The 17177-nt window shown below is 40.7% G+C and overlaps 1 protein-coding gene across 2 annotated transcripts in view; it reads left to right on the top strand.

Annotated features, from left to right (window-relative positions):
- Positions 1-1252: 1252 nt before the first annotated feature.
- LOC122557341 (short transient receptor potential channel 5-like) overlaps positions 1253-17177 on the top strand; it is a 106149-nt gene continuing 90224 nt past the window's right edge. The window contains exon 1 of one of the 2 annotated variants that reach the window (XM_087991946.1): positions 1253-2357. The gene's annotated coding sequence lies outside the window, so the exon portion shown is untranslated. The remainder of the gene's footprint in view (positions 2358-17177) is intronic. The other variant, XM_043704946.2, reaches the window with a different exon arrangement.

Genomic DNA, 17177 nt, shown 5'->3' with positions numbered 1-17177 from the left:
CAACTCTCCCCACAGATGCTTGCAGACCTATCAAGTTTCATTCGCAGTTTCTGTTTTGTTTCAGATTTCCAGCAGCAGTTCTTTATTTTGTTTTGCTTTAATTCTGTTGTTCTTCCAGTTTACCTTTGGCCTCAGTCTGACAGTGGAACAACACCTGATATGTAGCCTTGGGAACTTATAACCCAGTGGCCTCAATATTGACTTCACCAGCTTCAAAATCCCATCCCCAGCCTTATCTTATGTCCAGCTCTCCCCCTCCTCTTCCCTCCCTGAGCTATCCTAATCTGTCCAACTTCCTTCTCACCTATCCGCTCCACCCTTGCCCTCCGACCAATCACAATCACCCCCTAACTGCATCCACCTATCACCTTCCCACCTCCCCCAGCCCCTCTATTAACTTGTGGGGTGCCCTCCCCCTCCCCTCCCCAGATCAGACGAAGGATTTCGGCCTGAACTATTCCCTTTCCGGTTCCTCGGATACTGGCTGCCTTTGCTATGCTTCTGAAGACTTACATCTGTCGACTCTGATTTCCAGCATCTGCAGTCCTCACTGTCTCCAAGCGATTGTATATTCTTCCGGATTTACTTAATTTTCTAAAGGAATGTTTTGCTTAAAGTTTCTCTTCTCCCCATTGGCTAGCTTTAAAAACAACTCCGGAATCCTCACGTCTCTCCACTAGTCAAATCTAGCTTGGCCCCCTGCCAATACACGTTAGCTGAAGAGTTTATATCGAATAGATGGAAGCTCAAGGACTATATTCTAAAAAATGAAAATAAGCCATTTGTGACAAATGCCTAATTTATTTACATATCATTAATAATTCATTCTCTTTTCATTCCACTTTTAACCAAGCCCTTGTTCTTTTATCCTCCATTCCAGTGTATTTGATCGTGAGGTTGAGATTGTGAAGGGGACTGCCAGATTAGCAGTTGTTTTTACCAATAAAAGGCTGTATACTCAACTGTGTCAGCGCCACATTTGGCTTAATTGAACTTTCTTGGGCCTTTACTCGGGAGGTCATGAGCTCAATCCTCAATCGTGAGACATGAGGGCATGAAGTAGGCAGGTACTTCAGTGCGATGCTGCTGGACGTGCTACTCGGGATGAAATGTGATACTGAAGCCCGATGGATGTAGAAAATTCCATGGCTCTATTGACGGGAGAATTTAAGAGTGCTCCCAATGTCCCGCAATAACTGTCGAACACACAACACTGAAAACCAGATTTTTTTTTGGTTTGATGCAGTTTGTCAGAACTTGTGCAAACATTGTCTGCTACATTTCCCCAGAGACTAGATTTTCAAAAGAACCTCATTTGAATATCCTAAAGTGGAGAAAGGTGTTACTAAAATCCAAGTTCTTTCTTTGGAGATTGTCGAACCAACCCAAATCACCCCAATGTCCAGGTGCTACATTGGCTAAAAAAAATCTCAAGCATGTCCTGATTTCTGTTTATTCTGGGCTGCGAGAGCATGGGGGAATATCGAACAGATTCTATCCGGAACTACAAGAGGGTACATGCTTTGCTAACGAGATGAGATGACAACCCCATGAAGCAGAAGCTGCAGTGTTTTTTCTTCCACTGCCCAAACACCGGCGATCTTTGAAAGGTCAAGGATGGGTAAAAAGGAAGGTAAGGAGGAAGGAACGAGGGAATAAAAACAAGAGAAACGAAGGAGAATGTGAAGGAAAGAACCTCATAACTTACCTGTCACCGTTTGCAGTGTGTGTCTGTGTGTGTGTTTGTGAGAGAGAGAGGCAGCCCCCGCTTCTGGAGCATGTGCTATGTGTCGGACTCGCGTTCTCACCAAAGGCTGACTGAGTGACGCCTCTGTCACATCAATGCAGAGCTGTACCTACATTACTGACCTATCGAAGATCCTGTCATCCAAGAGCGAATACCCCTCCTGCCCTGGCTTCAGAGGTGGGGAGGGTGTGAAGTGTGCTGGGTATTGATAGAGGCTCGGAATGTAAAACCCAGCTTCTCCTCAGCTCTCCTATCTCGATGGAGAGCAGCGCGACTGGGTTCCTAAGGAGGATCTGGAGAAGCCGAGAGGGACTGACAACAACAAGCCTCTCTGCTGCACTTTTTACCAGCAAGCCCCCGAACCTGGAGGATATCATAACGTTTTCGACACGCTAAATTAAAAGCGAAGTGTCCTCTGGCGGAAAAGTTCATTTTCACAACCGCCGTGTGCTGAGGAGAATTCTAAAACGATTGGGATCTTAGGATCTTCAGCGATTTACATTGTGTTGTGCGGCGAAGTCTTCAGGATGACAACGTTAGTACAATCGCTGCGTTATAAATTCAGCGAAAACTACACTGCACCGATTTATGGGGGGAACCGAGCGTACAGGTAAAGATAGATGTCTTATCCTATTCTAGTGCGTTTAGTTGGTTCTCTTTAAAGCCAAATTTAAATAAAAACATGAATCTTTTTATTTGCTAAGAATGGCAATGTTTAGGTTTTGAAATGATGCCATTGCGCGAATCGAATGCAGGCTATTTTTTCAACGATCCTGTCTGAACCACGTAAAGAATTGGATGGATTTTAGGAAATATCGTGTTTAAAAACAAGCCCCAAAATGGACCCAGTAGACAGAGAATCCGAACCCGTCCGTGCAATAGCAGGCAGTGCTAGCGGCCTTTCACTGGGGGGGCTGTAGGATCTGCTCAGATGGACCTACGGGCAAAAGCGGGCAAAGAGAAGGCAGCCTTATTCGAGTTAGAGTCATAGAGTCATAGAGGTGTACAGCATGGAAACAGACCCTTCAGTCCATTATTCCGTTTACAGTTACTCAGAACTCTCTCACACTCATGCCCCCCCCCCCCCCCCCCACACACACACACAAACAAACACACAGCTTTTTTTAAAACAAGTCAACTGAATCAGTCAGAGGCAATAAACAACTCAGTAAGCTTTCATTAAACCCGTCTGGAAAAAGAACGTACACTTTGGAAGATCTACTGACAGTGGACAGGTCTCGCCTTCAGTGCGTGGGTCTGAATTAATTGATGGCACCCAGGCGCGTGAAACTACCATTGATTTCTGGCTTGTTTATTTGGGGGAAGTGGGCTGGGCTGGGCTGTAGGGGTTTAAATCCCTCAGCCTTACAGGTAGCTCTTGTAAAATTGCTTATAGTTTGTTTTTTAAATGGAATCTTCATCCTTGGTTCTATTGCTTAGTGGTGTTCCTGCCTGACTCAGCGAGGCAACTAGATGACAATTTCAGTCTCTAAGATACCAGTCATTTATGAACTATGTATGGGTCTTTTTAACGGGATCCCATCTTCCCGAACACTTAAAGCTGCCTCTCAGGCTGTGACTGTTTTTCTCTTCCTCCTCCTCCTCCCCCCCCCCCCCCATAAAAATATCACAAGCAGTGCAATTAATGTCGAGGGCCGATTCTCAACAACCAGCGGAGGAAAGCAGTCTGGAACATACCCATAGCCTGGCCGGTACTCCTCACAATCTTTACAATTACATTGAAGCAATTTTTCAATTGTACAAGTGTAAACATCCACAGCTGCCTGTTGGGACGGGAGGGGGGTGGTGTGCGGGAATGGTTTGAATAATGTTGGGATCTCTGTTGCTACAAGGAATATGAAAGGTTGGGGGGGGGCGGTCTTGGGAAATAATTTATTTTGAACTATTTATTTAAGTGTTAAACACTGAATATTGAACCATTGTTAGCAAACATGAATCTTGGCAATTGGCATTAGGGAACAGAGTTCCTATGCCTGTCCATAAGGCTGACAACAAATGGTTAATCCAGTTTGGATACGCTGTTCTTCAAAATCCTCCCAAAAAATACTCAGGAGATTGATGAAGCTTTTCCCTGTTACTACGAGCGCATTGACGAACACCAGGGAGGTTCATTCTGACAGACATGATTCCAATTTCCCACCGACTCCCACTTGCCAAGAGCAGCCCCGTTAACCCCAATGCTCGCAGGCAATTTCACAAATCGACCACAAACTGGAAAAGACTGTGCGCGCAGACTTTAGAAGATTCAGATTTTACGTGATTAACCTCAACCGCGCCATCTCCAAAAAAGAAAGTTAAAAATCACACAACTCCAGGTTACAGTCCAACAGGTTTATTTGGAAGCACTAGCTTTCGGAGCGACGCTCCTTCATCAGATGGTTCAGCTGAAGAAGCGGCGCTCTGAAAGCTAGTGTGCTTCCAATTAAACCTGTTGGACTGTAACCTGGTGTTGTGTGATTTTTAACTTTGTACACCCCAGTCTAGCACCGGCACCTCCAGACCAAAAAAGAGTGGAAGAGATAAGGTCAAGGAGATGAATGTTTGGAGCGGTCACGGCCGTAAATTTGGCGGAAGAGCCGCGGAAATCCCAGAGAGAGAGGAAAATGTCTAAGTGTTTTCAGAGCGTTTCCGCCGAAATTATGTCGGCTGGGGAACTGGCACTGACATTAACCCCATAAAGGTAAAGTCACCATAGTCTTACCAGACCACAGGGCTGCTCCCTCATTATAGAGAGGGAGAGAGAATTGGCGGTGGTTTAACCTAAGGGTCACCACACTTCAGGTGGGGGGAGGGGTGGAGAAGGAGAGTCCTTTATAGAAAAATAAGCCGGTGCGAAAATTGAATTCTGACAGCTAAACTTGCAAAAATCATTGGATGACATAACGCAGAGGAAATTACTATTAGCTAAATACAGCGGGTAAACAGGGTAACGTGGCACTAAGTGAGCCAAGGGGAGTAAAGCTCAGGACTGTGATGCCATGGGTAGGCTCTCTCTGAGACAAAAACTGGATTGGAGCCCCATTGCTCACTTGATAACCATGGCAGGTTCATTAATTGTCATTTCATTACAATAACAAGTTGTAATTCGTAATACTAACAACTCACCAAGAGTGAGAGACCAGCCCTAATTCATGCAGAATTATAGCCTCTAACACCTGTACCTGCAAAACTTAGCGACAGAAACATACATCACAAGAGGCAGGAAGTCTGTAATTCTAAGAATAAATTCGAAGAGGTACTCGGTCATAATAAAGTGCCGCAGGGGTCTTCCAAACTGGAGTTATGACCTCAATCCAACCAGGATATAACAGCTCAAAAGGCAATCTGCTTCATTATATCTGCACAGACTCTCCAACTTGGCATCTCTTAATACTACTCTCTTTTTTCCCCTAACATTTTGCGCATTGCTCCCTTTCAAATTACAGTCTCGCCCACTTTCAAATGCAATCATTGAATCTGACTGCACCACACTCTCAGGCAGTGCAGTCCAGAGCCCAACTGTTGGCAGAATGAAACAGCCTCTTCTCAAATTGCTTTTGTTTCTGTTGCCAATTACTTTAAATGTGTGCTGCCTTATTCTCGGTGCTTTCATAGCTAGGACGTTTCTCCCTATCTACTCTGTCCAAATATCTCATGGTTTTGAATACCTCTGGAGATCTCCTCTTGGCCTCTACTTTTCCAATCTATATTCATTACTGGAGTTCCTCACCCTGGATGCATTCTTGTAAATCTCTCTGTATTCTCACCAGGACTTTCACATCTTTCCTAAAGTTCAGTGCCCAGAACTGAATCTATCTGAGACAAAAATTAGTGTTTATATAAAGTCAACATCACAACTTTTACTGTTTTCACTCTGCCCCTATTACTAAAAGCTAGGATGCTGTCTGCTTTATTAACTGCTCTCTCAACCTGTCCTGCCACCTTGTGCAAATATATGCCCATTTTTCCACATTAAAAATCCATTTGCCAGCTGCCCATCCATTCCAGCAACTTGTGCATATCTTCTTGGGGTTCAACATGATTCTCCTCAAGGGTTACAATGCTTTCAAGCTTTGCATCATCAACAAATTTTGTCCAATGCATCAAAATCCATGTATCAGTAAAAACAATGGTCCCAACACTGAACCTTGGAAAAAATTCATACTCTCATTCCCCCAGTCAGAAGAATACTCATTTTCCATTACTGTTAGCTTGTGTCACACAGTTGACCCTGATCCATGTTACTGCTGTCTCATTTATTCTACGAGCAATACTTTGCTTGCATGTCTGTGCTGCAGCATTATATTAATGAGCTTTTGGAAGTGCATGTACAACACATGAACAACTTTGCCCTCATCAAAACTCTCTGTTACCATTAACAAGTTATTTAAACATGATTTTCCATTAGAAAATCCATGTTAGTTTTCAGAAATGAACTTGCATTTGTCCATATAGTCATTAATTTTGCCATGAATTATCGATTCTAGACATTTCCACCACTGATTGGCCTGTAGTTACAGGATTTATCTTTACACCTTTTTTGAATGAGGGAATAACATTTACAATTCTCCAGTCCCATCACACCACCCCTGAGTCTAAAGAAGATTGAAAGATTATGGCCAAACGCCTCAACAATTTCATTTCCTTCAGTATGTTTGGATGCATCTCATCCTGTGCCAGTGCCTTATCAACTTTTAGTAACTTTAAGATAATCTATCCTTATTAATTGTAAACATTTGTAGTGATTGAATTAATCCCTCTCTCTTCATGGCCTGAGTAGCATCTTCCTTGGTGAAAACAGAATCCTCCTATGCCCCTGCCTCCATGCCTAAATCTCCTTTTTGCTCTCTAACTGACCCTACTCCTCCTTTTACCACTCTTTTACTACATATGCTTATAAAAGATATGAGGATTCCCTTCTGCTTTTACTTCCAGTCTCTTTATATACTCATTTTCTCTTTTAATTTTTTTTTCACATCTCCTCTGAGTGTTCTGTTTTCAGCCTGGTTGCCAATTGCATTTTCCACCCGACATTGTTTCATAAGCACATTTTTTTCTTCTTTAACGTAATTCCTATCTTCTTTGTCCTGCATTAAATTCACCAATAGCATGAAGCTTGATAGGAGAAGAAAGCAGAAGAGTGAGTTCAACAAAAAGCTTTAGGACTAATTAATGATAAATAAAATTCAGCATTGGGATGGAATACATAAAGGATACATGTACTTCACAAGAGAAACACAGCTTGATCAAGGAGGTATATGGAGGAGACATAGTGGAACTAGTAGGCTCATTATTGATCACATCTACGTGGTATGCTGACAGTAAATAAGGTTGTCATATTACATTGTTAAATCAATCCAGCTCAATTTGTCAAAAGTCCATGCTGAATCCACAATATTCCTCTCAAGATCAGTCTTAGAATGCTGCATACACTTCTACTCACTCTTCTGTAAATAGCCTGCTGGGTCCAAAAGATCACTAACCTGTATACTATAAGGCTGATTGTTAATACTAAAATGAAGTGTTTTAAGGAACAACTTTCTAAGCTAGTGCCCTTCAGCCTCAGAAAGCGGCATCCCCGAGAAGACATTGAAGTATTTAATATACTTAACAAAAGACAAAGCACAAACATATTATAATTTCGTCAGGCATTAGTATCACAAAACAAGAGGATTTAAGTTCAGACAGCTTGTACTGAGCACATTTGGTCAGGGATCATGATGCATTATCTTTCTTAATACTGAATCAGAGCTGGACTACTAGGAAGGGTTGTCAATGTCAAAGCAATTTTCATTGAAAATATCTTGTAAACTTAAGAGACAACAAGATCAAAAGTGTAAAAATAGCTAAGTATAAAAAAGACACTTTCCTTGTCATCCCATATTTTTATTCTTACCTGTTGAACTACAAAAGGAACAGAAGGTCATGCTGGAAAAGGAGAGGAAAAGATATGCTTGGCAGGACCAGACACACGCTCACTATGAATTTGGAATAATATTCCTTAAACAGTACTATTAAAAATTGAATTCGGTTTTATCACTAAGTGCATTAATGATTGAGATGGTGCTGAGAACAAGGATAACACCTTGATCAGAACTCAACTCAAATTCTCTACATGCCAAATAACTGAAATGCTGGAAAGTTCAGATTACTTCCCAGAAAGAAAAACAAATGGAGAAGAGGAAATGTACTGAAGAAACACTATTTGAGGTGAATTAAACAGATTTTTGATTCACGAGAGTCAAGTGTTGTAGAGAACAAGCAAGAAAGTTAGGGTGACAATCAGATATTGAGAGGCAGAGTAAGCTCATACAGCTGAATAGTTTATGCCTGCCCTTATCTTTATAATCTTATGGGAACTTGTTCAGAAAAGTGACTGACAGTTCAGATTAGGGAGATACAATAAATGACAATTCACAAGGTAAAGTATTCCCCAAAGCAATTAAAGGAAAACATTTGTTACTCTGTTTAGAAATTTGTTGTAATTATAAAAACAGAAAACAGAAAATTATGGAGATAAGGCAGTGTCTCTTGTCTAAAAGGTGAAGGATTTAACCCTTCATCAGAACTCAAGAAGAAAATGTTCTGATATAGAAGTAAGCTAGGTGGAAGGAATTCAACTAAAAGAATTACTACACTTGCAATCTGAAATAAAGGGATAATATTTCCATAGGGAGTTGTCACAATCTGGTGCTATGACCAGTGGAATCCTTGGAGATACAATGTAAACAGATCTTCTGATATTCCTACAGGAAATGGGAAAAACCTCTATGGAAAGTTTATCCCCAAAAGTCAGAAATACTCTACAGGTGTAAGATTTGTAATATTCCTTTATAGGTCTCAAATGGATTTCCCCTGAAACCTTTCTTTTATTTGCATTCATAGTTACAAGTATTTTCCATAAGTAAAACCTGAAACTTAAAATCTTTTGGATGTCATATAGTGGATAGGGAATATGGACTAATAATCATTCTTTTATCAAAAGATAAGTTTCAGAGTTCAAATAACCATGTAATCCCAATGATGTGGAGGTGCCAATGTTGGACTGGGGTGGACAAAGTCAGAAGTCACACGATACCAAGTTATAGTCCAACATGTTCATTTGAAATCACAAGCTTTCGGAGCACTGCTCCTTCATCAGGTGATCCTGAAAGCACATAATCTTATACCGTATAAAAGGCAGAAAGTAATAAACTGTCAGATCTTATCATTCAGTCTCAGTCTACAGTAATATTTTGATTATTTTGGCAGATGTATGAGAAAGATGAGCAAGACAAAAGATGGAAAATTATAGGCCAATTAGCCTAACCTCGGTTGTTGGTAAAATTCTGGAATCCATCATTAAGGATGAGGTTTCTAAATTCTTGGAAGAGCAGGGTCGGATTAGAACAAGTCAACATGGATTTAGTAAGGGGAGGTCGTGCCTGACAAACCTGTTGGAATTCTTTGAAGAGGTGACAAGTAGGTTAGACCAGGGAAACCCAGTGGATGTGGTCTATCTAGACTTCCAAAAGGCCTTTGATAAGGTGCCACATGGGAGGCTGCTGAGCAAGGTGAGGGCCCATGATGTTCGAAGTGGGCTACTGGCATGGATTGAGGATTGGCTGTCTGACAGAAGGCAGAGAGTTGGGATAAAAGGTTATTTTTCAGAATAGCAGCTGGTGACAAGCGGTATCCCGCAGGGTTCAGTGTTGGGGCCGCAGCTGTTCACGTTATATATTAATGATCTGGATGACGGCACTGGGGGCATTCTAGCGAAGTTTGCCGATGATACAAAGTTAGGTGGACAGGCAGGTAGTACTGAGGAAGTGGGGAGGCTGCAGAAGGATCTAGACAGTTTGGGAGAGTGGTCCATGAAATGGCTGATGCAATTCAATATGAGCAAATGCGAGGTCTTGCACTTTGGAAAAAAGAATACAAGCATGGACTACTTTCTAAATGGTGAGAAAATTCGTAAAGCCAAAGTACAGAGGGATCTGGGAGTGCTAGTAGAGGATTCTCTAAAGGTAAACATGCAGGTTGAGTCCGTGATTAAGAAAGCGAATGCAATGTTGTCATTTATCTCAAGAGGGTTGGAATATAAAAGCACCGTTGTGCTACTGAGACTTTATAAAGTTCTGGTTCGGCCCCATTTGGAGTACTGTGTCCAGTTTTGGTCTCCACACCTCAGGAAGGACATACTGGCACTGGAGCGTGTCCAGCGGAGATTCACACGGATGATCCCTGGAATGGTAGATCTAACATACGAGGAACGGCTGAGGATCCTGGGATTGTATTCATTGGAGTTTAGAAGATTAAGGGGAGATCTAATAGAAACTTACAAGATAATACATGGCTTGGAAAGGGTGGACGCTAAGAAATTGTTTCCGTTAGGCGAGGAGACTAGGACCCGTGGACAGAGCCTTAGAATTAGAGGGGGTAAATTCAGAACAGAAATGCGGAGACATTTCTTCAGCCAGAGAGTGGTGGGCCTGTGGAATTCATTGCCACAGAGTGCAGTGGAGGCCGGGACGCTAAATGTCTTCAAGGCAGAGATTGATAAATTCTTGATATTACAAGGAATTAACGGCTACGGGGAGAATGCGGGTAGGTGGATTTGAAATGCCCATCAGCCATGATTGAATGGCGGAGTGGACTCGATGGGCCGAATGGCCTTACTTCCACTCCTATGTCTTATGGTCTTATGGTCTAAGATTTTTTGTTTTCAGTAGTGTTTGCAAATTTGGATGTAGTTAACTTTTTATATTGATAATTCCTCATGTTTTACACTGAGGATACATTTCATTGTATTGTGTAACATGGTTACTGTGCCAAATGGGACAGATTTTGAACAGACCTAGCAACTCTAAATTGGACATCCATGAGGTACTGCATGCCATCAGGAAAGGCAGAATTATATTTGGCTACATGGCCAAGTTTATATCTTCACTCTACAATTACCATCAAACCAGGAAATCTGGTTCAATGAAGAATGTAGGAGGGCATGCCAGGAGAGACACCAGGCATACTAAAAATAGGATATTAATCTGGTGAAGATACAACAAAGGACTATTTGCAGAACAAACAGCGAAAGCAGCATGCAATAGTCGTGTTTAAGTGATCCCATAGTAAATGGATCAGATCCAATATTTACATTCATGCCATGTTCAATTACGAATAGTGGTGGGAAATAAACAAATTAATAGGAGATAGAGACTCCACAAATATCCAAATCCTCAGTGACGGGGAAGCCCAGAATATATAGCAGATGCATTCTTAAATGGAGAGGAGAAAGATTTTAAAAAGGTATAAGAGGCAAATGTTTGCCACAAAGAACGGTTCACGTGTGGAATGAATGTCATGAGAAAGTGGTGGAAGTGGATATAATTATAATGTTTAAAAGACATTTGAATATATAGATGAATAGGAAAGGTTTGGAGGGATATGGGCCAGGAGCAGGCAGGTAGGACTAGTTTAGTTTGGGATTATGTTCAGCATGGAATCACAGACGAATCACAGATTGTGGGTTTGGTGATGACCACACTGCTTGATAGACTGGTCGAACCGAAGGGTCTGTTTTCATGCTGTATGACTGTATAACTCTAGCAGTAAAAAAAGACAATGCTGAAGCAATTGCAAAAATTTTCAACCAGAAATGCCCAATTGATAATACATCTCAGCCTCCTCCTGAGATCCTAAGCATCACAGATGCCAGTCTTCAATTGCTTCAACTCACTCTACATGATATCTAGCCATGGATATTGCAAAGATGATGGGCCCTGACAATGCTATAGCATTATACTGAAGATAAGTGCACCAGAACCATACATGTTCCTAGCCAATGTGTTCCAGTATAGCTTCAAAACAGGTATTATTCGGTCAACATGAAAAGCTGCCCAACTATGTCCTGTCCAAAAAAACTTGAAAATTCCAACCTGGACAATTACTGTTCTATCAGTTTACTCAGTCATCAGCAAACTGTGTGAACAGGTTATTGACTATGATATCAAGTGGCACTTACAAAGGAATAACCTACTCACTGATACTCAGTTTGGGTTTTGCCAGGGCCACTTGGCTTCTGATCTCATTAAAGCCTTGGTCCAAACATGGATCAAAGAGCTTAATTCCAGAGTGAGATGAGAGTGACTGCTCGAACAACACTCAAGAAGCTTGGCACAGTCCAGCATAAAGCTTGATTGGCCACACATCCTCCACCTTCAACACTCACTCCCTTCACTAATGACACACAGTGGCAGCAATGTGAACCATCTGCAAGATACTTTGCAGTAATTGATCAACATTTATCTGATGGTACTCTCCAAGATAAGGGCAGTAGATGCATGAGAACACCACCATCATGCTACACTGAATCTTGCCTTGGAAATATATTGTTTCTTCAGCGCCACTGGTCAAAATCCTGGAACTCCCTTCCTAATGCTGTGGTTATCACTACACCCTAAGGACTGCAGCTGTTTAAGAAAACAGCTACCGCCACCTTCTGTGGGACAGTTAGGGGTCGGCAATAAATGGTGGTCTAGCCAGTTGCACTGATATCCCATGAACAAATTTTAAAAACTCCTTCCAAATAGAGGCATATAATATTATTAGCAAATTCACTGTCTTTGCAACGTACTCTGCAGATGTGAATAATTTGAGTGTATTACTTAAGCCAGATAGCAAGGAAAGGGACCACTGAGAACAACCATAGGGTAGTTTTGAACATGAAAATACATAAATGTTTCACGACATATTGGAAGTCCATTTTTATCATTTGTGATGCCGCTGGTAGCACTATTGGCTCAGAACCATAAGATCGTGAGGTCAAACTACACTTAGTGACTTGAGCACATATACAGCCTGACATTCCACTGCAGTACTAAAAGAATGCTACACTATCAATGATTCTGATGGCAGATGTTGTGTTCACCTGAGATTGACCACAGACTGATGTAAAACCTGTAAGGCACTACTTGAAGAAGAACAACAAAGTCTCCTATATTCCTGTCCAATCATTATCCCTTGGCCAATAGCATTTTAAAAAAAGTTAACGTGTTACTTTCCACATTGTTTTTGTTGGATTTTTCTGGATGCAAATTGTCTGGCATTTTTCTCTGCATAATAATGGCGACTACACTACCAGAGTAAATGATTGACTTTGAAGTGTTTTGGCACACTTGAACATGCTACAGAAATTCAAGTTCTCTCTCCTTTTTCACCTTCTGAGGCATTATACAAGAACATTTTTAGATGAATTTTGTCCACTGCCTTGCCATTGGACCCATGGATTACTCAATCAAGTTGCATGAGAATAGAAGAGGCAAGGTTAGTAAGTTTGCCTATGGCACCAAAATTGATGGTACAGTGGACAGTGAAGAAAGTTATTAATGTAATGGGATCTGTGGGTTGAGAAATGGCAGATGGAGTTTAATTTAGATAAATTTGAGGTGAAGTATTTTGGTAAGATAGACCAGGTCAGGACGTACACAGTAAATGATAGTGCCCTGGGGAGTGTTGTCGAACAGAGAGACCTAAGGGCACAGGTACATAGTTCCTTGAAAGTAGCATCACAGGTAGACAGTAATGAAAGTGTCTGGCATGCTTGCATTGAATACAGCTGTATAAGACATTGGTAAGGCCACATTTGGAGTACTGCATTACTGAAGCCACACACTAGGCAACTGCTCAGCCCCAGTCAGGGGAGGACTCTGTGGAGTCAGCAATCAACTGGTCACTCTGCCAAAGAAAGATGTTATTGAATGGAAATGGTGCAAAAAAGATTTAGAAGGATTTTACTAAAACTTGGAGGTTTGAGTTATAAGGAGAGGCTGGATAGGCTGGGACTTTTTACGCTGGAACATAGGGGTGGCCTGAGGGGTGACCTTAGAGAGGTTCATAAAATCACGAGGGGCATAGATAAGATGATTAGCCAAAGTCTTTTCTCCAGGGCTAGGGAGTTCAAAACTAGAGGGCATATGTTTAAGGCGTGGGGGAAAGATTTAGTAGGGATCTGAGGGGCAACATTTTCACACAGAGGATGATGTGCATATGGAATGAGCTACCACAGGAAGTGGTTGAGGTGGACACAGCTACAGTATTTAAAGGACATTTGGACAGGTACATGGATAGGAATAGTTTAGAGGGAAATGGGACAAATGTAGAGAAATGGGACTAATACAGTTTAAGAAATCTGGTCAGCATGGATGAGTTTTTGTGCTATACACCTCTATGACTCTCTCTCTCTACAGTTCTAAGTGTTTAAGATTCTCATTCGTCCTCACTTGTAGGTCCAACAGACTGCAGACTATTTCTGGAACCTATTTGACATGGGCAGCTATTAGTTGCCATGTCCAACCAAGTAATCTCCAGTCAGTGAAACATTTGCAAAGAACTGGGACATTAAGCAGCTGCAGGAATCATATGGATAATGATATTACATAGACTTGTTAACTGAAGCAGCTCTGACAGATTAAGTTGGAATATTAGAGTATTTATTTGTCCTTGTAAGATGATATTCAAATTGATTGGGAAATTTTCATCATAATGGCTGAGTGGAAGGGACTATAGACAAACCAAAGATTATAAATTACCATCATTATATGAATTTTTTTGAGCAGCCACACATCAGGGTTAAAGGTAAATCCAACGTTTCTGGGTTCAAATTTTCAAACTTGTAATATCATTAGTATGTATATGAAGTAGTGCAGTTGTGTGCATACACATTCCATAGTTAACTGAATATTTGATATTTTGTATCTGGTAGGATCATTCCTGCTGGTGTAAATTGGGCTATAAAGACCACTGGACAACCTTAATATGTAATTTTGTATTCGAGTTTAACATCTGATTGATTGCCTTTGCATATTTTGTGCAAGAATTTTTGTGTACTATTCAAATAAGATGATAATATATGGTAATCAGAATGTGCAGTTTCCTGTCATTCATGGTGGAATCATACTGAGTGTAGAACCCATCTGGTGTGCGTATGAAGAGAAGCTCCATTTTCAAAAACATTCTTAAAGGGACAAACTTCTTTAATTAATATTTTTCCTTTTTTTCTGCAAAGACCTTTTTAAGCACTTTTAATTTTATTCTTCTGTATTTCCTTTTTTTCTTTCAGTTTCTTTCCTTTGGGATGCTTTGTTTCCATTTTTTGGGAATCAGATTATATGGCAGCGTTTAACAGCAACCAACTCCAACTCAAAAAATTGCAAATGTGTTGATCAGAGAAGTGAGACATGGTGAAAGGATAACGGACATGGAAACATTTACCCCAGCTCAGAAGTAACAAACCAGCTAATTACAATTGGCAGAATCCCTGCCAATTGGCCATAAATATTATATTAATGATAGAAGATTCTTTTGATATTCCAAACCATTATATTAAATAGCACAAACTAAAGCCAGATGACATTTAGACTCCAGAACTATACTATTGCTAGTCATTATTACACCACCAACTGTATGTGTTGGCTCGACTGAAATTAATAACAAAAGGCAAGTCCCTCCACAGACTCTGGATAAGCACAGAACCAGGTCCACTGCTGTACCATTGGTTGCAAAGATATTTGAATCCAGTCTGAAACGTAGAATCACTCAGTGGCAGTCAAGATTACCAGTGTCCTCAAATATCTGAATGCACTTCCTTCCAGTTACCATGGAGATAATTTGTATTATCAACTAATATACCGGCTTTGCATATAACAAACAAGTGACTGATGTATTGATCAGTGCAGCCAGCATTTTTATGTCCTTCCCCATTGAATTACAACCAGAGCATGATGGAGCTACTCATGCTCATATTTCTCAAAATCATCTTGAGAGTCTACCTGCTATCTTTCCAGTCTACTTTTACCACTATTACATGTTTGTCCTCTAATAATCTATCTCTGAATCTCTATTACTTTCTCAAGATGTGGATGTGTATATCTGATTCTGATGACATGCACATACTGCTGAGAAGGATGCAGGGTGCGAGCTTCTTGGGTGACTATTGGTTATATAGCTATTTATTGAAAAATACCTATGAAAATTACAATTTAAAAATTGTAATCCCCTTCCAAGTATTGATTGACTTGCAACAATGTGGCACGGTTTATGTAAGTATTTATCGGTGAGTGTGAGGATAAGAAGGTATGAAAAAATGGTTGTTTCGGAAAAGGTCTATCTCCACCATACATCACTGTCTTATTTCTTAATTACTACCATTTATAAAGAGGCCTCTCCAAAGGTGTTCAGGGAAAAATAATTTGAAGTCATTTAATCATGGATTACTCCTTATCAGTATTGCCACATTGTCACGCAAGTCAACAAATAAATTTGTTATGTTTGGAGTGATGGGAACCTATAAAACAACACACAGGTACCTATGCTGGAACCCATCCTGGATATGAGTATAGGTCAAAGGAAGAAAAAGACCTACTGATAATTGCTAGGCTGTTAATCCAGAGACACAGATAATGTTCTGGGGACCTAGTTTCAAACACTGACACCACAGATAGTGGAATTTGAATTCAATAAAAGTCTGGAATGAAAGTCTAATGTTGACCGTGAATCTATTGTCAATTGTTAGGAAAACCCCATTTGATTCAATAGTGTCCTTTAGGGAAGGAAACTCCCCTGGTCTAGCCTACGTGTGACTCTTAACTGCTGACCTAGCCAGCAACATCCTCATATCGTGAATGATTTAAAAAAAGGCACTGCATCATAAAGGTTTTGGTAGAAGAACTTGTTTGTTGATATGTTAGTTTGAAATTATGTTAAGAGTGCCATCAATAAATTGCAGCACAAATTAATACCATACTTCCATTCAAAATGTATGATGGACATTCAAGAGTGCTTTGTATCAGGCTGCAATCAACGTGTGGGGATGTGTTTTCATCTATTTGGCAGAAGGTTCAAGTGGGTAGCTTAATCATATCTGATTTATGCAGGTCTGCAAACTTTCCTCATTTGGTCCAATCCCTTTGTGTAATATAAATTGCATCGATCCCTTGCAATACATTTGGTCAGGTGCTACATATCACTCTTTTCCTCTGCTCCTTTCAAATGTGATATTAAACTGTTGCTGCATTCTCCTTGCAAGTTTAGGAAATTTGAGTTATCAGTCTTGCTAGTGCAAAATTAAGTGTATGGACTGCAAATAACTCATTGAATATTCCCTCTAAAGGTTTGCTTGAAGAGCTGCTTTGCCCTTTAATAGACAATTACAGCCAATTTAAATAGATGAGGCAATCTACAATATCCCACTCCAAGTCTATGATCTTGCTGTAATAGGTGAATTGTATGCCAGAGCTCAGAGGAAACATATAATTAGGATTGGCCCTGGAAAATTAATTGGGGTCAACCTTATGTTATTCAGTGGGTATACGCCTCCCTACAAAATCTTCCTCCCTTCCAAGAATGTCACAGAAAAATTAGACTTAATGTGTCAATGTCGTATTAGAGAGGTCAG

This window comes from Chiloscyllium plagiosum, unplaced genomic scaffold (assembly GCF_037043375.1).
Source record: "Chiloscyllium plagiosum isolate Xiang-an unplaced genomic scaffold, Cpla_swu_hap1 HiC_scaffold_11, whole genome shotgun sequence".
NCBI lineage: Eukaryota > Metazoa > Chordata > Chondrichthyes > Orectolobiformes > Hemiscylliidae > Chiloscyllium > Chiloscyllium plagiosum.
This window is presented reverse-complemented; position numbering and strand designations above follow the sequence as displayed.